This window comes from Urocampus carinirostris, chromosome 2 (genome assembly GCF_059441175.1).
Source record: "Urocampus carinirostris isolate Australia breed hairy pipefish chromosome 2, RoL_Ucar_1.0, whole genome shotgun sequence".
In the NCBI taxonomy this organism is placed as follows: Eukaryota; Metazoa; Chordata; class Actinopteri; order Syngnathiformes; family Syngnathidae; genus Urocampus; species Urocampus carinirostris.
In genome coordinates, this window is record NC_142350.1 from 33,974,818 (window position 1) to 33,996,696 (window position 21,879).

The window sequence follows — 21,879 nt, forward strand, 5'->3', positions numbered from 1 at the left end:
CGGACTGGCAGGACGGGGAGTCGGAATGGCAGGCGTCAAATCCTCCCGGGACCCCATTCAAGGCACAGCATAGGCCACGACGGGCGGGGCCGTGGTTCGAACGGGGAGGGAAGGATACCTCAATGGGTGCTTGCCAAACGGCGTCCTCCAGCTCTCCCCAAATCGCGCAGGGATCGTTCGCTGAGTTCAAATGTTGGCTGGCTCATTCTGTCACGGAATGGAGTGGAAGGGGTGACCGGACCAGAACGGAGGCAGGAAGGGAGAACTCACTGTGACGATCCAAAACTTTTATTTACCAAAATAAAGGTTGTCCATAACTCAGGGACAAGACCGACCAAACAGGTTTTAACAAAACGTGCAAACACAGGCTTCTTCCAACTCCACAAAACAGGACAAGGCATAACAGAACGGACAATGTGTATATAATGAGCCAGCACCCGCAAAGCCCACAATCCAGCCTTAAATAGCAGACACGCGATTAGTTGAACTGCTTCAGCTGGTGTCCAGGGGGCGGGGCAGACCGGTTGCCAAGGCGACCATGACAGAGGTCTCCAGACCGGAACCTCGGGGGGGAAATTAAATCTGAAAGATATGGGGGAGCAAGTCCATGCATGATTTTGTATGCTACCAACAGAACCTTCAAATCACATCTTAAGCTAAAAGGGAGCCAATGCAGGTTAGCTAAAATCGGTGATTTGATCAAACTTTCTTGTCTTAGTTAAAAGCCTCGCTGCAGCATTTTGTACCGGCTGAATGCTCTTGATCTTGGACTTCGGGAGACCAGATAGTAGTGCATTACAGTAATCGAGACGGGAGGTAATAAACGCGTGAATTATAACCTCCGACAGAGACAGCATAGGGCGAATTTTAGCAATGTTGCGAAGATGGACAAAAGCTGTTCTAGTAATATTCTTAACGCGTGTTTGAAAGGACAGATCGGGGTGATATTACATTTGTCAATGTTCAGAACCGTTTTTGAGAACAAGTCACGGCATTTAGATGGACCAATAACTAGCATTTCGGTCGTTTCAGGGTTAATGCACAAGAAGTTGAATGACATCCATTCTTTTATCTCAGTGAGGCAGGTCTCCAAATTTCCACAGTTTAGTGTGGCAGATTCCTCCATCGGAAGATATAGTTGAATGTCATCTGCGTAGGAATGAAAACTGATATTATACTTGCGAATAATATCACCTAATGGAAGCATGTAAATGCTGAAAAGAAAGGGGGCAAGTACTGAACCCTGCGGAACACCACAGGTAACTCTAAAGGGCTCAGATGTCATTTCACCATATTTAACACAGTTTTCCAAGGGTACATTTATTGAAGACTGTTTAAAGAATTGTCGGCTTACCAAATTTGGCCCACCTTCTGAAAAGTTTCGACACCCCTTCCATAAGCCAATATAACACTGAAAGACTTTGAGCCAATGAAAATATTTAAAACGTTTTGATAAATGAAGCACAAAACCAAATGCGATAATGTTTGAAGCTTTTTCAAAACAGATCAACGGGCTCTTCAGCTATCCTTGGGAAGCACCCTTGAGCCAGTGTTGGAGACCCATGCTCTAGAAGATGATAAAAATCACAGTTTGAGAGTTGATTTATTACAGTAAATATTTTTATGAACGTCAATTTAAGCAACAGATTTTAGATTTGCAAATGTCAAGGTTGGAACAGTCCATGTTTCTTGCATCAGTAGATCATAATTGCACAGTTACAATATGTTCTGTTAGTGGTAATGACCTAATTTATATGCTTTGCTTGTTTGTATTGTCACATTTCGCCATTTCCTTCACAAAGTATTCGAATGTAATCATTTACAACTACTCTACAGTCGTTAAAGCTCTTTTTTGGCCAGAGATCAGCAAACCTGAATATCAAATGACTCCCTAGGACTGCAACTTTAAAAGCAAGGCGTCTGAAGAAAACCTGGCAACGGAAAAACGAATATTAAAGATTTATATTTCAATCATGCTAGGACTAAACAGCTGTAGATTATTTGAAACAGCTGGCAAAAGAAACAGATGAGCGACTCTTTGCAGGACCAACAGTACACCTTCTGCCTGTTGATTGTTTGTTTGTTTGTACATGATTCAAATTGAATCTTTTCTTCCGGCGCCGTCACGAATGGCAGCCACTCCAGCAGCTCCCGTGTTTTTTTCGATTGTCCAGCAGCTCCCGTGTTTTTTTCGATTGTTCTCGATTGTTCTCAGCTCAGGGATGCTGCTGGAAATGTGAATTTTCCTTCGGGGATGAACAAAGTATCTATCTATCTATCTATCTATCTATCTATCTATCTGTTCTCACATTGGTTACATAAGACTTGTGTTTTTCCATAACAGACCAAGTGAATAATTATTAGCCATGTCTAAACAGATGGTCATGTGACAAATTTCAGGACTTGTTGATCTGTTGTAAAACAATTAAAAATGTTCTTGGTGAGACAGGCTGACGACTGGATATCAAAACACTAACACTTCCTTTCTAGCAGATGACAGTCTTTCATTTGAGCATGAGCAAATCATAGCAGCAATTTGGCCTTGGTTGGGTGCTGGACTTACCTCTGGCACACAACCCTTGGTCCCTGGGCGTGGGTGGAGTTTTCTCCATTTGGTTTCTTTTTTTTTCTTTTGGAAGACTGAGGATGTGTACCTGTTCACAACAAACCGTTAGATAGCACAATCAAAAAACACTTGGGGTATGAATAATCCAATTTGAGTCAAAAATCAACTTTTTGCAACAGTATTAACCAACTTTTTTTTTTTAATTCAAATGTCACACTTTACAATTAGCTGCAAATAAGTATTTGAACACCTGCAAAAATTAATGTTAATATTTGGTACAGTAGCCTTTGTTTGCTATTACAGAGGTAAAATGTTTCCTGTAGTCTTTCACCAGGTTTGCACACACTGCAGGATGGTTCTTGGCCCACTCCTCTGCACAGATCTTCTCTAGATCAGTCAGTTTCCAGACTGTCTCTGAAAAACACGAGTTTGAGCTCCCTTCAAATATTTTTGATTGGGTTCAGGTCTGGAGACTGGCTGGGCCATGCTAGAACCTTGATATGCTTCTTACAGTGCCACTTTTCCTGGCTGTGTACTTTTGGTCGTTGTCGTGTTGGAAGACCCACCCATGACCCATCTTCAATGCTCTGGCTAAGGGAAGGAAGTTTTTCCCCAAAATCTCACAATACCCAGTTATCCTCTCTTTAATGCAGTGCACTCGTCCTGTCCCATGTGCAGAAAAACACCCCCAAAGCATGATGACCCCACCCCAATGTTTCAAAGTAGGAATCGTGTTCTTCAGATTGTACTCTTCATTCTTTTTCCTCCAAACCCGCTTGGTGGAAGTATGACCAAAAAGTTAAATTTTTGTCTCATCTGACCACAAAACATTCTCCCATGACTCCTGCGTATCATCCAAATGGGCATATGCAAACTTAGGATGGGCCTAGATATGTGCTGGTAGAAAGCAGGGGGACCTTTCATGCCATGCATGTTTCCAAATCATGACGTCTTGGTGTATTACCTACAGTGACCTTGAAAATGGTGGTGCCAGCTCTTTTCAGGTCATTGACCAACTCCTGTCGTGTAGTTCTGGGCTGATTTTTCACCTTTCTTAGAATCATGGAGACCCCACCAGGTGATACCTTGCATGGAGCTTCATTCCGGTTGAGATTTAGCTTCTTCCATTTTCTAATAAATGCTCCAACAGTAGACCTTTTTTCACCAAGTTGCTTGGCAATTGTTCCGTAGCCCTTTCCAGCCTTGCGGAGGTGTACAATTTTGTGTCTGGTGTCTTTGGACCGCTCTTTGGTCTTCGCCTTGTTACAGGAGGTAAGTCCTACTGGTTGTATGGGGTGGACAGGTGTCTTTATGCAGCTAACGACCTCAGAAAGGTGCATCTGATTCAGGATGATACATAGAGTGCAGGTGGACTAACAGGTATTTTAGGTTCAGAATTCTAGATGATACACAGGTGTTCAAATATTTATTTGCAGCTGTATCACACAAATAAATTGTTAAAAAATCATGCATTGTGATTTCTGGGTTTTTCTTTTTAGTTTCTCTCTCACAGTGGACATGCACCTATGATGAAAAATTTTAGACCCCTCCATGATTTCTAAGTGGGAGAAATAGCAAAATAGCAGGTTGTTCAAATACTTATTTTCTTCACTGTAGTTTAAGTTTTTCTATTAGCTTGGCTGATGGCTAGGATACAGACCTACCTAAGGTATATTTTTATAAAGCTCCATATGTGTATTCCAGTCAGATTCATTTTTTTAAAAATATGTCACAATTGAAATATGAAAGTAACTCTTGTAGCAGATACAAAAGTTAATCGTGTGATGTGAAACATGATTAGGGAAGCATACTTTGATAACAAGATGCAAAGGTGATCAATTGCTAGCAGTCAGTCACTCACTGTCTCTAAGAATTCGGCCAAACAGTTGAACGGTGTGTTATGTACTTGAAAATTGCCCCGGGGATTTCTGTTTTGGGAATTTTGGGTACGAAAAACTCTGATACCAACTGTTTTTAGAATTCAATTTGGTCCATATTGTAAACAAGTTTATGATGATGTTTCCTGCCCTTTGTAACATATTTTGTTCCTAACCTTCATGGACAAAACATCCAGGCTCTTCCAAGTCGTTGAGGGGGTCCCTTTTGGTGGCCTCAGTATTGCATCTTTGCAGATAAAACCCCTTACTGACGAGTCTGGGGACTCTGGGTCGCAACCAAGTGCAGATGTTTTGCAAGTTCCAAGAAAGACCACACAGAACTGACTGCACTATAGCGTACTGGTGGCACCTGGTCCAAAATAACAAATCATTGTTCATGCTTCAACTGGGATGGTTCAAACTGACCCATGCGATCCGTATCAAGTATGATCCAGGCCAAAACTGCTAAGGTGGAATCAATTGTTTTCCAGATAAAAAGAAAAAAAACAATCGACTCCTAAAACATTTACTGTGGTATATTCTCAAATGTGTTTCCGCAGTGCAGTGGTTAGCACATTCACCTAACACGCAAAGGTGCCAGGTTCGAGACTGGGTGGAAACATATTTTAGCCTGGAGAGGGATGGGCGCCACCAGGCTGTACTAGCCCAAGACACCACCGGAAATGGTGCTGCTATGACTCTAGTGGTTAAGGGATCCAACCAACCAACCAACCATCCTGCTCTTTGTCTTTCAGAATTAAATGCTTCGATGCTGCAATTTCATCTTCACAAACTGGTATTTTTTTTTTTTGTATTGGAACTATTATATTCTCAGTTGCCAAAAAAAAAAAAAAGCATAAAGGCATATGTATCAACTGATCCATGCTGCTCCAGTATCGATTATCGGATAGGAAAAGTGGCGTTCAAGGTACCCCTATATCTAAAAAGAATCAGAAGAGTCGTTCTGTGAGTACAGTACACTGGCAAAGAGAACAAATGGACATTTTTATGACAATAATATACCAACAATGTAAGAACACCGCTTATCCTGAGTAGGGTCGCGGGGGTGCTGGAGCCCATCCCAGCCATCCTCGGGCAGTGGGCAGGGGACACCGTAAACTGGTTGCCAGCCTGTCGCAGGGCATACAGGGACAGACAACCACTCACTCATTCACACCTAGGGACAATCTGGACCGGCCAATTCACCTAACATGCATGTTTTTGAATGTGGGAGGAAACCGGAGTGCCCGGAGGAAACCCACGCGAGCACGGGGAGAACATGCAAACTCCACACAGGAGGTTCGATCGCATGACCTCAGAACTGTGCCGCACACGCGCTAACCACTGCGCCGCCGTGCTGCCCTACTACCAACACTAGTAAGGACAAAATACCCACAATGTTAAGAGAACAGACATACATTACAGAACAAACTAAGACCCTTGCAGTGCGTACTGTGACCAGACTAACTGTTTAAATTATAGATTAAATCTGTAAATATTTTTGCATAATTTCAGTCGTAAACCCAGACTGTACCGGAGTTTCACACCACGTAAAGACACACAACCTTTGCTCGTTGTTCAATTGTAGGGATTTTAAATTCTCCATATCCTTTCAAATTATGAGCTCTTTCTTGAATTTCAAACATTTTCTGTACATTTATTGGCAACATTTTGTGAAAAGTTTTCAATAAAGTTATAGTTCTGTTATATTTGACAAGGTCCTAAAATTTAACAGCTTAGACTGCAGAAAGAGCTTATGCGTATGGTCTAAATAACCAGCATTGTGAATAATTCGCAGAGCTCTTTTTTGCACTGTAACTAACGGTTCTATTGAATTTTGATAAGCGTTTCCCCACAATTCACCATGATATGCCAAGTATGGAAGGACCAAGGTACAGAACAAAAACTGGAGTAAGTCTATATTAAGAAATGGTTTTATCTTGTTCAAAACTGCAAGGCCTTTGGAGATTTTACTTTTTATGTGTCTGACTTGAGGTTTCCAGGAAATGTTTTATCAATTATTGTCACGACCGGTACTAGCAGGCGACCCAAATGCATAACGTTTCACACAATGCTTTATTAAGGGATACGGGAAGGTCTCGCAAACGAAAAGTGGCAGGAGATCGGAAAAAGTCGGGCAGCCGGGACGAGCGGAAGTCAGGGATCGATACAGGAAATGGAATCAGACAGGATACGGGTAGCCGGGACAGGGGAACGGCGCTAGGATCGGGGATCGATACAGGAGACAGAATCAGGATACGGGTAGTCGGGACAATAGAGCTGAGCTTGGTTTGGGTATCGATACAGAAAACAGAATCAGGATACGGGTGGCCGGGACAGCAGAATGGAGCTTGGATCGGGGATCGATACAGGAAACAGAATCACGATACAGGTAGCCACGCCAGGAGAACAGAGTTTGGATCGTGGATCAATACAGGAAAAAGAATCAGGATACAGGGAGCTGGAACAGGAGAACGGAGCTTGGATCAGGGCTCGTTACAGGACATAGGATAAGGGTAGCTAGGACAGGAGAACAGAGCTTGGATCGGGGATCAATACAGGAAACAGAATCAGGACACGGGTAGCTGGGACAGGAGAACGGAGCTTGGATCGGGGATCGATCCAGGAAACAGGTAGGGATCAAAACGGGAGCCAGAGTCAAAAGGGCTTGCCTTGCATGCCCTCAGGTTCGCAGACGGACTGAACAAGAATGACGTGTTTAAATAGGAGGAGGATCAATTAGGGCTAGGGCTGAAATGGTGAGCGCAGGTTAGGGCAGTTGACAAATCATGACAATTATGACTCCAAAGAATTTATTTTCAAGTCAGGTCAAGTCAAGTCATTTTTATTTGTATAGCCCTTAATCACAAATAATCTCAAAGGGCTTCACAGGTTATTACACATGAGCAGTTTAGGTTATTCATATGCTATAGAGTAGAAGTGAGTTTTAAGCTTAGATTTAAACATTTCCACTGAGGTTGCAGATCGGATCTCAGGGGGTAGAGCATTCCACAACACTGCCCGGATGGAGAACGCTCTCGAACCAGCGGAACACTTCTTGGCTCTTGGGATCACCAGAAGACCGGCGCTCTCAGAACGAAGGCTTCGGGCCGGAACATAGCGGGAAATCAGACCTGAAAGATATGAGGGGGAAAGTCCATGTATGATTTTGTATAATAATAAGAGAACCTTGAAATCACATCTTAGGCTAACAGGGAGCCAATGCAGGTTAGCCAAAATTGGGGTGATGTGATTGGACCTTTTTGTCCTAGTTAAAAGCCTCGCTGCGGCATTTTGTACCAGCTGAAGACTCTTGAGTCTGGTCATCGGAAGACCAGAGAGTAGTGCATTACAGTAATCGAGACGGGAGGTAACAAACGCGTGAATTATAATCTCCGCATCCGACTGAGACAGTATAGGACGAATTCCATATTTTCCTTACTTATCTATTAAAATTGAGTGATTGATTGTGTCGAATGCCATTTTCAGATCTAGAAAAATACCAACTGCATACTTTTTCTGATCAAGTGCATTTGAAAAATCCTCGACTGCCTCAGATATCGCCATTGAAGTAGTTCTTAGCCTTTGGATCCATATAGACCTACATGTCAAGTCAAGTCAAATTTATTTATATAGCCCTTAATCACAAAAATGTCTCAAAGGACTGCATAGGATTACAGTTACAAAATTACACAATTACCTGATCTTAAACCAGCATGCGGGCAAGGAAAAACTCAAAAACCTCAGTGTGAGGAGAAAAGAGAAACCTTGAGAAAGGACCTCACATGTGGTAATCCCCCTTCCAGGATTGACCAGGGTGAATTACAATTAGCATTACTGTACACATAATAGTAAACATTAGGTAAGATGTTGAAAATGTCCGGAAAGTGCATGACATCAACGACGCCCCCAGCCTGCAAACCAGTCCAGAAAGTCTATGACGGCCACGACGCTGCCTCCCGTCTCTGCCAGCTGGTAAATGCAGGGGTTGACATGCTGCAGGTCAGACGCCGGTCCGCTGACCCATCCCAAATCATCCTTCTCCTTCGTATCAGCCAGGCAGGCGTCGGAAAGAGACAGGACAAAACAGAATATGAGGTGGGCATCAATCATATGCTTTGGAATAGTAGTGTGTCTTAAGCCTCGATTTAAAAACTTCCGTTGAGGTTGCAGATCTTATCTCTAGAGGCAGGGCGTTCCATAACACTGGGGCCCGGATGGAGAACGCTCTCGAGCCCGCAGACTTCTTTGCTCTCGGAGTCACGAGTAGACCGGCATTTTCCGAGCGCAGACTCCGTGCAGGAACATAGGGGGAAATCAAATCGGAGAGATAAGAGGGTGCAAGCCCATGCAAACATTTATATGTTAATAAGAGAACCTTAAAGTCACATCTTAAGTGGACTGGTAGCCAGTGCAAGTTGGCCAATATAGGAGTAATATGCTCAAACTTTTTGGTCCTAGTCAAAAGTCTAGCTGCCGCATTCTGAACCAGCTGCAAACTTTTAATGCTAGACATCGGGAGACCAGAAAGCAATACATTACAGTAATCAAGCCGAGAAGTAATAAACGCATGAATTAAAATCTCTGCATCTGATTGGGACAGCATCGAACGAATCTTCGCAATATTACGGAGGTGGTAGAAAGCTATTCTAGTAATATTTTTCACGTGTAACTGAAACGACAGATTAGGATCAAATATAACACCTAGATTTTTGACCGAGTCACTATGGGTGATATTACATTTGTCTAGGTTCAGGGTAGTGTTTGAAAACAACTGACGACAGTGAGCTGGACCAATAATCAACATTTCAGTTTTTTCTGGGTTAAGGCGTAAACAATTATTTGACATCCATCTTTGAATCTCAGTAAGGCAAGCCTCCAGATTTCTAAAACTTAAATGTCCATTTTTTTCCAGTGGCACATACAGTTGAGTGTCATCTGCATAGCAATGGAAGCTAATATTATACTTGCGGATAATGTCACCAAGCGGGATCATATAAATACTAAAAAGAAGGGGGCCAAGTACAGAGCCTTGAGGAACACCACAAGGGACATTAGATTGTTTAGAGGTCAGATTGCCATAGTTAACACATTGCATCCTGTCTGACAGGTAGGACCTAAACCACGAGAGTACAGAGTACCTACATTTATTATTTGGTGTTTTTGTCTTAAATTAAAAAGCTTTTCCAAAATTTTAGAAAATTGGGGCAGCAGAAAAACTAGTCTGTAGTTGGTAGATCTGTTTTTTTCATTACTGTTGTATAGTGGTATTACATTTGCAATTTTTATTTTTGTCGGAAAACAACCAGACTAAAAAGCTAAATTACAGATGTATGTTAATAGCTTTGCAATATTTAGAAAAAAATGTTTGACTACTAACATGTTAATATGTAGTCAGTTGAGGTTTCACTTTTACATTTTTTTCACAATATTGGCTACTTCCCTTTCATCTGTAGCTGGTAGAAACATTCTAAGGATGCAAATCGTGTCTAAAGCAATGAGTACTCCAGCTCCCAAGAACTGAGCTCTCTGTCACTCGTAGTAGTTTTGATGATTATAGTGATTAGAAGAAGTAGAAGAAGAAGAGCTTTACTCAACCCAGACCATACTCCGGTTTTGCACTTGAAAGAGGGCATATTACATGCTCTAATCTGGGATTGCAGCATGTTCAGTTAAGCATTCAAGTGCTGATTGTGCAACCTAATTACTTATATAATGGGCTATTTGAAACTGTTAATTGGTTAGGTCGTACGTGCCGACTGTCAAGTCCTGAGTGTTAGCTGATGTCATTTTGTATCTAGGTTGAGGTCCAACATTCTGCCTTGGATAAGATTTGAATGAGGTGTTATATAACTAAAATATCAATATTTGAGGAAGGAAATGAAAAGAACATTTTCAGTTAAATGTCCATCTCAGAGTTGTTTGCCCCTTTATAGAAGAATACGCATATGTTTGCAAGCAGGGTCTCATCATCCTTACATCTCCAGCAGCTGCTCCATTTTTACTGCTCTTGCGGTGGCAAGTTTAAGGTCGGATGTAGGACAACAGCAGGCGTATTACATCATGTCATGTCCGCAGCAGGAGGTTCTTGGAAAACTTGCCTTTCATCCTTGATGGTGCACACTCTCATGCTGAATTGGAACCCGAGGCTCACCGTTGCTCCCATGTCACATGAGGGAACTGGGTCAGAGGCCAAAAAAGGAGGAGGGGTGCCATATTTGTGGCACTAAATCAAATGACTCAAATTTTAACAACTGAAACCTTCTACAAATCTCCTGCAGGGAAGTTTTGGATCATATATCAAGGACTTGTCATCAGATTTTTTATGGGGAGTCATCATGCTTTTTTTATTCTTTATTTTGCTTGGTTTAAGGATACAAAATATACATGTTGTTTTGTAATATTGTATGCTGTTTTTCCATCCAACCATCTATTTCACATGAAGAAGAGATCATTCAACTTCTAGTCTGTCAGCACTAAGGCATTCAGCTGTCAGCTACTTAAAGCTTTGCATAAGAGATTACCGCAGCTACTAATTACAGTGATGCATAAGGTAGAAGGTTAAATGTCTTAAGGAAGAGGCGTCAAAGTCAAACGTAAGGGCCGAATAAAAAAATTAAGTTGCGAGCCAAGGGCCGAGCTGATCAGAAGTAGAACATTCTAAAAAGACTCGCAAAGTCAAGTGCAGGGGTCGCCAACCTTGTTCAAGCTAAGGGCTACTTTTTGTTACTACCGTATTTTCCGCACTATAAGGCGCACCTAAAAGTCTTAATTTTTTTCAAAAGCTGACCATGCGCCTTATAATACCGTGCGCCTTATATATGGATCAATATTAAGTCGCAAAGTCTTGCAACTAATGCAAGCATCCGCCGACTAGATTTTCCCCCGAACAAGAAGTAGTCTACGGTGTATGCTGGGATTTACCGGCGTTTCATTGGCTAACCAATGTGTCAATCATCATTTGAATCGATCACTATTGGCTAAAGTTATTTGGAAGTAAAGGGGGCGGATCCTTTTTATCATTTACAGGCTTGCATAGGCTAAAGGGGCAAAACAAACCCTGCAATTGGCCGAAAAAGATGTGTCAATCATCAGTTGAATCGATCTCTATTGGCTAAAGTTATTCGGAGGTAAAGGGGGCGGATCCTTTTTATCATTTACAGGCTCGCATAGGCTAAAGGGGCAAAACAAAGCCTACAATTGGCCTGAAAAAGATGTGTCAATCATCAGTTGAATCGATCACTATTGGCTAAAGTTATTCAGAGGTAAAGGGGGCGGATCCTTTTTATCATTTGAAGGCTTGCATAGGCTAAAGGGACAAAACAAAGCCTGCAATTGGCCGAAAAAAAAGAATGTGAATAGCATGTTGGGTAGAACTACAGCATAGAGTAAACAGTATTTTACTATTCTGTACTGTATTTGTAAATATTTTACTCTCCTAGATTTACTACACTCACGGATATAAGAGGACCATGGTTGCACATTATTATTGAACGCAACGACTTCGGTGAGCTACTCCGGCTATATATTTTCCCAGTATCTTGTTTCAGAGTGATATCGATGTTTCTGTGATGAGTGTTTTTTTAAATTAAACTCAATTCCAAGTGTTTATTGTCATATGCACAGTAAAGTTGCGAGCGAAAAAGAAAATAGAAACTAAGGAATGGTTGGCATTTCTTTAATCCCAAGACTTTAACCTTCCGAATGATATTTGGAACGATGCATTTGAGTGACATCGTACGGACACCGCATCCGCACGTGTCTACGACACGTATTTGCTTCTTTGCAAGCTTTCGGAATGTTAAGGGGGTAATAAGTTTGATTGAACTATCTGACTGTTTTGTCGACGTTCCCATTGTAGTGCCTTATAATCCGGTGCGCCTTATGTATGGAAAAAATAGGACCAAAAACTATTTTTGGGGGGTGCGCCCTATAACCCGGTGCGCCTTATAGTGTGGAAAATACGGTAATTAGCACAGATGACTACCAGTTTTGATATGCATTTTTAAAATAACACCTTATCATGTTATTACTATGTTGCTCCTATGTTATTACCAGTCAACTATTGGTAGTAGGGTATAAGACTCAGTCAACTATTCAAAAAGTCATGTTACAAGAAAATCACAAGGACCGCAGGCACCACAATGGTGACCTGTGGTCTAGTGAATATATTTTAACCCACTGAAAAGCTAACAGATAATATGATCAGACAAATAAAGCAGTATTTTCTTTTAGTTCTGTCAGTAATCTTTTATTTTCAACAGGCACAAAAGACACATTTCCATTGTGGTGGGCCGTGAGAGCTTGCCAGGCCTCCTCTGCTGCCTTTAAAAATATCAGAATCATGTGATTTTAATTGTATTTTGTCATCAATGCTTATTAAAGAACTCCTAACTTCCTTTCAGTGCTTTTCCCCTTGGTTGTGCTGCTGCCCTACGTATGTGTTTAATCAAGCATTTCACCAATCACATTTAAGCCGTTTGTTGTTACCATGCTCATAAATTTGCCCAGAGGCCTGCAGAAGCAGCTCTAGAGGCCCTCGTGAGACCTAACAAGTGACAATGAAACTGTAGGTTTAGCCAATTTTTAGTTTGGCCACATCAAAGCCTTCTTGCAGGCGTAATGAAACGTACCCTAAGGAGCGAGAAGGCACCAAAGTGATTGCGCCAACAGCGGTTAAACAAGGAAGTACAATGTTGAGTTGATTTAAGCTTTTCTCAAGCAGGAAAAGTTTTTTTCCGCCACTTTTAGCCCACGAAATACAAGCGATACCCATGGCTCTTATTAGGTAACCTTGGCTGGGCTTCCCCAAAAGATTTATACGCAGCGAGTACGTTTTCAGGGAAATGTTGCTCCACAACAACAAGGTAAAAATATACGGATATCTTATAAAGACTTGTATGGGTCATTGTTTGGGGCAAGCAGAAACTTTTGTTTTGGGGACCTAATGAAATCCCTAAATCCCAAAACAAAGAGAATTATTTGGAGCTTCTTTCTCTCATTGCTGAGACACAAGGATTTATTTAACACCTGTCCACCAATCAGTGTTGAGAATAATAGTTATATAACGGCGTTATTTTTTCAATAACGGAGTGATCGAACTACCGCTAATAATTTTTTCCATCGTTACAATGCCGTTTCCATCACTGACGGACAAAACGATTAATGTGTTTGTATAAAAATATAAAGTATATTCTTTTTTCTTGTTTTATTTTTTTTTCCTCTTTATTGTATTTTGTCCTTTGATTTTTCCCCGAATTTTTTTCTTTATTTCTCTATTTTTTGCCACTTTTTAAATCATTCCGTGCATGTTACATAAAAATAATTGTAAATGTAGCAATTACAGCATCAAAAACAACCTGAATAGGATCCGAAAGAGCCGAGTTAAAAAAAAAACGGTTCTTTAAAATTTGTCAGAATTCCCATCTCTTCAAGTGAACTCCGGTCAAAGCGTCACCACGATGTTTCGTATTTGCTCAAAAAAAATTCAGATTCTTTGACATACAACTCTCTTTCAAGTAACATAGTTATTTTCCGGGCAGCACGGTGGCGCAGTGGTTAGCGCGTGTGCGGCACTGTTCTGAGGTCGTGAGATCAAACCTCCTGTGTGGAGTTTCCATGTTCTCCCCGTGCTCGCGTGGGTTTCCTCCGGGCACTACGGTTTCCTCCCACATTCCAAAAACATGCAGGTCAGGTTAATTGGCTGGGCCAAATTGTCCCTAGGTGTGAATGAGCGAGTGAATTGTCTGTCCCTGTGTGCCCTGCGATTGGCTGGCAAACAGTTCAGGGTGTCCCCTGCCCACTGCCCGGAGATAGCTGGGATGGGCTCCAGCACCCCCGCGACCCTACTGAGGATAAGCGGTGCAGATAATGGATAGATGGATGGATGGATAGTTATTTTCCCGAGCTACTAGTCAAGTCATGTTTATTTGTATAGCCATTAATCACAGGGAGTCTCAAAGGGCTGCACAGACCACAGATGATTGCAAACTCCAGACCTTACAATATCCCCTGATCTAAAACCTACATGAGGGCAAGGAAAAACTCAAAACCTCAGCATGAGGAAAATGAAGAAACCTTGAGAGAGGACCGCACATGAGGTAATCCCTCTTCCAGGATGACCAAGCTGCAACAATTAGTTTTACTATGGAGTAATTCAGTTACTCAGTTACCTTTCAGAAGAAGTAGTATCTACAACAAATATATATTTTTTAGAAATAATGTGCCCAACACTGTCTCTCATCGAGCATTTAGTGGGACATCTGGCAAAATACAAAACAACATGATCACTGCTATTGCTGAAGTGATGGGGGAAGAGATCAGAAGGGAAGTTAGAAACTTGTTAAACACCGTTCATCTTGGATGAGACAACTAAACTATTGATTAGTAAAGTAAGCCTAAAGAAACTCTATAGGTTAGATGAGACAATAATTCCTATTTTAATTATAACATTTACAAAATGATCTGTGTACACACACTACGAACAAATCTTACCTCATCATTCGAAGTATTTTTAGAGATCAGAAAAGATTAGCAAAAAATATTTAAATGAGGACAACAACATAGCCAAGTTTTCCTTTTTTTCCATCCATTCATTATCTAGCTATGCTCGGGCAGTGGGCAGGGGACACCCTGAACTGGTTGCCAGCCATTTGCAGGGCACAAAAAAAACTTTTAATAAGAAAAAATTATACGTAAAATGTGCAAAACTTTCTAGCAATGGCTTAAGAATTGATTTTTTTGCCGTACAAAAAATCTTGGATATGTATCTGATCACAAACATTTAAAGGACACGTGCATCTCTCCTCATTTGAAGGATTTTCTCTTCTACGGGTTCATCTTTGAATGATGGCAGCTAGCAAAAGGCCGCTGACCCACATTGACCTCAGGCGGACCTGCGTGGGAAAGACGGGGGTGGATATGGACTGCTTCCCCACAAACTGCAGAATTCTGAAGTCTGGGAAAAGAACTATCGTGTTTTCCATTGGTAAACTGCTGTAGCCATTGAGAAGTACAAATGGATTTATTAATTGTGTATTAACAAGAACCTTAGTCAGTGAACATAGCAGTGACGTGTGGTGGGGTTCAAGTCCAACGAGGTACTGTCAGATTTACAAATGAATGAACCTTCAGCTTATTAAATCTTTAATTTTAATAAATTCATAATTAATAATATATTTATAAATGAAGTCTATGCGCCGCTATCAATAGATAGATAATCCTCAATTATAAAAAACTCCAGTCAACGAGAAAATACTGGATGACTCTAATTCATGTTAGCTTGCTAATACTTTGACTAATGATTTTTTTTGTTCATCACTTACTTCAGGTTCAATTTTCCTTCTCACAGTTGCGGTCACCTGTCTTGCTTGTCTTGATTTCTCACACACAACTTTGTACGGCCACCCTTTCTCTCACAACTCTCACTCATCACTTTTTAAACACTCTGTCTTCTTGGCTCTAGCTAGTTCCATGTCTTCCATTTCATGTACCAAGAACTCTTGTCTCTCTTGTTATTCCCGTACCAGCCGTTAACGATTACATGTATCTTCGGAACTCTTGAACTATCACCATCACTGTTTGGGATTTCCGGAACACTGACCCGTTGCCTGCATCTTGGACTACAATTGTACCTGACATCCCGTGTACCGAACCCTGCCAGAATAAAAGAACACCTTTGCTGTACGAATCAGTATTCCTGCACTTTGCTTTCGCACCACCCCGAAAATTACTTTGTCCCTCCCACGTGTAATTGTTTCCACTTCATGATAATCCTTGACCGTAAAAATGTCATCCATTCCGTAGTCAATCTCAATTGGGCATTTGCCAGATCAGAGGCTGTAATTTTCCAAATACAAGTAATATCCAACTTGCAACCTGCTCCACTTATGTCCACACATGCCACAATGTCACTTGGTACTCAATTTTTCCAGCAGATGCAAAAACGTTTTTAATTCAATGTCTGGCACTGCAACACCCTAGAATTTCAGCCAACCGGCACAGCGATTTATCACTATAGTTTATTAATAAAATTGGACCTGTTGTCAGAAATGTCTATGAAACTGGTAGCCCTTTGCACTTAACAGCAACAAATAGGTAGTAATCAGCTATAGACTGATTGATGGCCCCTTTTATATGTACAGTAATCCCTTGCTATTTAGTTTTTATGGGTTTGCTAATGCAGGGATTTTCAGTACTTTTACAGTACTTTTATTTGTTAAACAAAAGCTTCAAAAATAGTTTGGTTTTGGGCTATAATAGAGTTTGTAATTGTGTAATAATTGCGTAAAAACTGTGAATAAAGCTTTCTACTGCACAGATTTTGCCTATTACGGGGTCAATTTTCAACCTAACCCTGTGGTAAACAAGGGATTAGTGTATTGCCGATGGGAATGGTACACAAAATGAAGAGAAAAGGAATAAACACTGGAGCACACCTGAACTGACTGGTTGATAGAGAAATAATTTACAATCAATGAAATAAGAGACAAAAAATCATGGTCTTGAGTGTCAAGGGAAGTACGTCCCTAGACAAAAAAATCCTTTCTCTTAAGGCCCGGTCACACAGCCTTTCACAGGCGTATTTTGGCTGAATCACGGCCAGAAATTTCTGCCCGTGAAGCAGACGCTGTTGGACGCTTTGAGATCGCGATACAGACGAGATACAGCAGTGCTTTACACGCGGTAAGAAATTCACACGTGGTTGGCCGCGCAAAAAAGTTTTGCGCTGCTCAAAACTTTAGACCACGGGTAACCGCGGGCGGCACACGCGGTACACACGAGGTAAAGACGCGGTGCGAACGTGCTAGGACGTGCTATGGCCGCGGCCAAGACGTGGTTACACACGGGTAGGACGCAAAATTTTAGCGGGTAATCACGGGTGAGGCACGGTCATAGCACGTTTGTTCTGCGCCTGTATCGTGGTGTTATCACGTGCATTAGCGTGTGTACCGCGTGTAAGAACGGTCAAACGCGATGCAGCCGCGGTTACCCGCAATAAGGACGCGGAACAGTCGCCGGCGTCTGTTTCGCGGGCATACCACGGGTAAACAGCGGGTTTAGCCAATTTTGCACATTTTCCACCGCGTCTGTTTCACGGGCAGAAACTTCTGGCCGTGATTCAGCTGCGATACGCCCGTGAAAGGCTGTGTGACCGGGCCTTTAGGAATTCCAAAATGTCAAAAGCTGGGAAAGTAGTAAAAATTTCAGCAGATGCATTCCAGGCTTTGATGACAAACAGCAGACCCAATTTAAGGTCTTCCATACATCAAAATTGTACCCCTCACCATTGGCAGATTCTTTTCTATTCTTTCTGTGGTCAAGGAAAACAATGCACATCTGGTTCTCCCTTAACCAACCGAGCTGCTAGAGAAATTTTATTTCTGCCACATTTAAAGAAAGTACGTAGCACCAGGAGGTTTTCCAAATCCTGCTCCAGGAATCCCCTTTTAAATTTGAGCACCCACCCGCCCAAAGTTCTATGAGTGGTCCCTGTAAAGAGATGCAGCTTACTGTTATAAATACAAGACCACATGCTGTGTGCACCTTGACCTTCGTGGAGCATGATTCAGAGGCCCTCTCAGAAATGTTATGGTTCTTTGGAGAAGAACCTGAGAGAAGATTTCAATATTGTAACAACATCTTGTGTTATGTGATGCTGGGCGCATTACTGAAAAAAAGGTCATTATTTACAGTTACTAGATACTTCATTTAAAAAGTAATTGCGTTACCCAGTTACAAATTACCGTATACTCTCACATTAAAGCCCACCTCTTAAAACGTATTAGAAGAAGCCCTATAATGACATAAATTGAAGAAAACCGGTACACCAAACTGTATAAGGAATGAACCCTTCATATGTCTTGAGAGCTTGCAAAATAAAACAGCCAAGACACTCCATATCCATTTTGTCTTTTGTCTTCAAACCACTTGAAGAATTCCATCTCCATTTCTGTGTAATGTCTAAGACAGAATAATTTTATATCAAGAGGCCCTGCCAGATGAAACGCGCTGACTACAAAAAGCTAACTGGAAAGAAACGCTGTAAAAAGGTAATGCAACTGAAAGGTGTTTTAAAGGCACAGCAGCGCTTTTTCATGAGACCCTGGAAGTCAAATGAAAAAGCAACAAAGGCAAACTACAAGGTTGTGACGCTGATTGCTAAGAACTTCAAACCTTCCACGTATGTAAGTATATTAAAGACTGTTTCATGAAAATAGTTGAGAAAAGTTTGCAAATATTTGTCTGGCTTGTAAAACTTTGGTCCAGAGAATTGAAGACATCTCATTAAATATTAAGAGAAAATTAAAGGCAAAAGGAACCAAGTTAAACCTTTTTTGTTAGCCTTCGATGGATGCATCCGACACGGCTCAGTTACTGATTTCTTTGAGACTTGTGGACAATGAATGAATGATTGACTGAACATAGCTAACTGGAAACGAACGCTGAGAAAAGTTGAAGCAACTGGAAGCTGTTTTAACGGCAAAGCAGCGCCTTTTCACGAGACCCAGCAAGTCAAATAAATATTCTACAGAGGCAAGCTACAGACGCGAGTTACAAAGCTGGGCTACGAGGTCGCTGCGCTGATCGCCAAGAACTGCAACCCTTTCACCCGGGTGAATTTATTAAAGACTATTCAAAGAATGCCAGGCTAAATAGTCGGCCCTCATACATTTTCAGCTCACCAAATCTGGCCCTCTTTCTGAAAAATTTGGAAACATCTAGTGTAAGAGGCACGTTGTATTGCAAAAATAATTTTACCAATAAAAAAGACCATAATTCAGCACTCTTTTACCGTAAATGATATTCTCATATTTGCCCCATTGATTTCATTGTTCCCGCATACGCCACTCCCCCTAACCACGCCCTGCCAACCATTTGTGACTGATGACACAACCAACTTTGCACGTATAAACTGACCCCCTGATCTCAGTATTTTATTTTATAGATTAAAATACTTTTTGGATGAGAGCATATGCGGGAGGGAGAGTATAAGAAAATAAATAGGGACGAATTACGTCCTCGGACTGTGCTTGAGATGACACCGCTCTAACTAATTAGTTCTGATTGGTACATAGCTATAAACACGCCAGGCTATTGCAGAATCTTGTGATCAGCGTTGTGTTGCTGGCACATAGGGAGTCGTGTTCTATTTCAAGAGGGATCGATTAAAATACAGAAAACGTGATCTGTAACAAAAGTTTAGTCACAAAATTGTATTAATAACATGTTACAGTACTCGTTACAGGGACATTACTCCTATCACTGGTGTTGCAACAAAGTGTCATTTAATTTAATCTACAGATTTGTTAATCAAAAAGATCAGGAAGGCTAAACCAAACAAGCTTAAGCAAGATTAGCCTTCCCAATCTAAATGGATTCATCTGCATGACCTTGTTTCCCTTCAAAAGTGAACGGGGAGGCTCACAGTTTCATCAAGTAAGTGACTGTCTGCAAGGAATGATCAAGGCTAGTAATGCTGCTGATGGAAACTTGAAGGGCCCTGGAGAACTTCTCAGTGTATGCTGCCACTTAGCGGTGAACCTAGTTACACATCCTGAGAAATTCCCAGAACAACTAAGAGGGCTGACATCGTCGTCATGGGCGGGATATTTTTCCTAATTTAATCAAAAAATAGTCAAACAAAAATATTCTCACAATTAACGCTTTAAACTGCTAATGAGGCAAGTTTATTTATTATTTATTGAATTTAAGTACACAAAGTGGCACAGATATAATATAAAGAGAATCCTTGTTTATCACTGGGTTACGTTCCAGACTGAACCCGTGATAGGCCAATTTTGTGAAATAGTAACCCTTTTTTACAATTACTACAGATTTAAATGCTCCATTTTAAATTTTAATGATGGACAAAAAACGTTTTAAAGGCCCAAACATTTGTTTAACAAATAAAACTTTATACTGTACCTAAACAGATTTATTTATTCATTTTTCTTACCAATGCTTACTCTTTTTAGGACTGTTTAGCTGTTTTTGTGATGTACTGTTTTAGTCAAACTAGCTGACTGAAATATGAGTATAAATAGTAACAACAGAGTAAAACTATGATTATTTCGGAAATGCATAACTAATTGATAGCCCTTCGCGCTAATCCTAAACAAAAAAAAGAAGCTCTCGGCTTCCAAAAGGTTATTAATCCCTGATCTATCTTTATCTAAATATTTTGGGGGGGAACAAGATGACGAATAATATCAGAATGTAAGGGCAAGCAGATCAACCAAAATATCAATATAATCGATACTGAACTAGTACTTGGATAGGATCTGTACTATTTTCTTTTGTTGTTGGATGATCGTGACAATCATCACAGTTCACGGATCCCTTAACCACTTGGGTCGTAGGGGCACCTATTCCTGTGGTGTGTCTTGGGGAAGTACAGCCAGGTGGTGCCCACCCCTCTCCGGACTGTATTTTGAGGTAGGGGTTTGATCCTCCACATGAAACAGATAATACTTGTGTTTCCATGTTTACAAGTAGCAGGAAAAGCCTCCCGATCCGACTGAGATGCAGCACCTACATCATCTGGCCACCATTGTTTTTCATTGCAATGCTTCATCCCACTTTTCAGAGATGAACCGGACCTCTGCATTGACAGGCAGCGACATGTGACTATACTAATATTAGATCCTAAATCAGTGGGAGAAAGCTCTTGAGGATCATGATGTACAATTTGTGGCTTTCATATTTTGTATTGAGAAACAAACTTCATGGCGATCACGTTACGTCTTTTTGTTTTCTGTTGTGATAAATTAAAGGCATTTTGTTTCTTAATTTTGAGTTTTCATATTTTTGTTGAGAAACAAACTTTGTTGTCGGAAATGATGCCCTATTACGTCCTTTTGCGTTTGTGACAATGTGAAAACCCTTATTTTTTGTAATATTTTGTTAATAAAATGACAATTAATCCCATAATATGTCAAATAAATTCTATAAATACATAAACAATCCAATAAAATGGCTCAATTAAAATACAAATAGATGTGAAATGAAGACATACTCATACATACATTATAACTTTACAATTTGATCCAAATGTAGTTCCACTTTATTTGCACTGTTGATTTTATTATTCAAATTTTGTGCCATGAAAGGTACCGTATTTTCAGGGCAATAAGGCCCCCTTAATCATAGGAGGCACCTTCAAAAATACCCCCTTTGTAATTTATAGCTATACATATATATATATATATATATATATATATATATATATATATATATATATATATATATGTATATATATATATATATATATATATATATATATATATATATATATATATATATATATATATATATATATATATATATATATATATATATATATATATATATATATATATATATATATATATATATATATATATATATATATATATATATATATATATATATATATACCAGCTCAGTAGCCTAGAT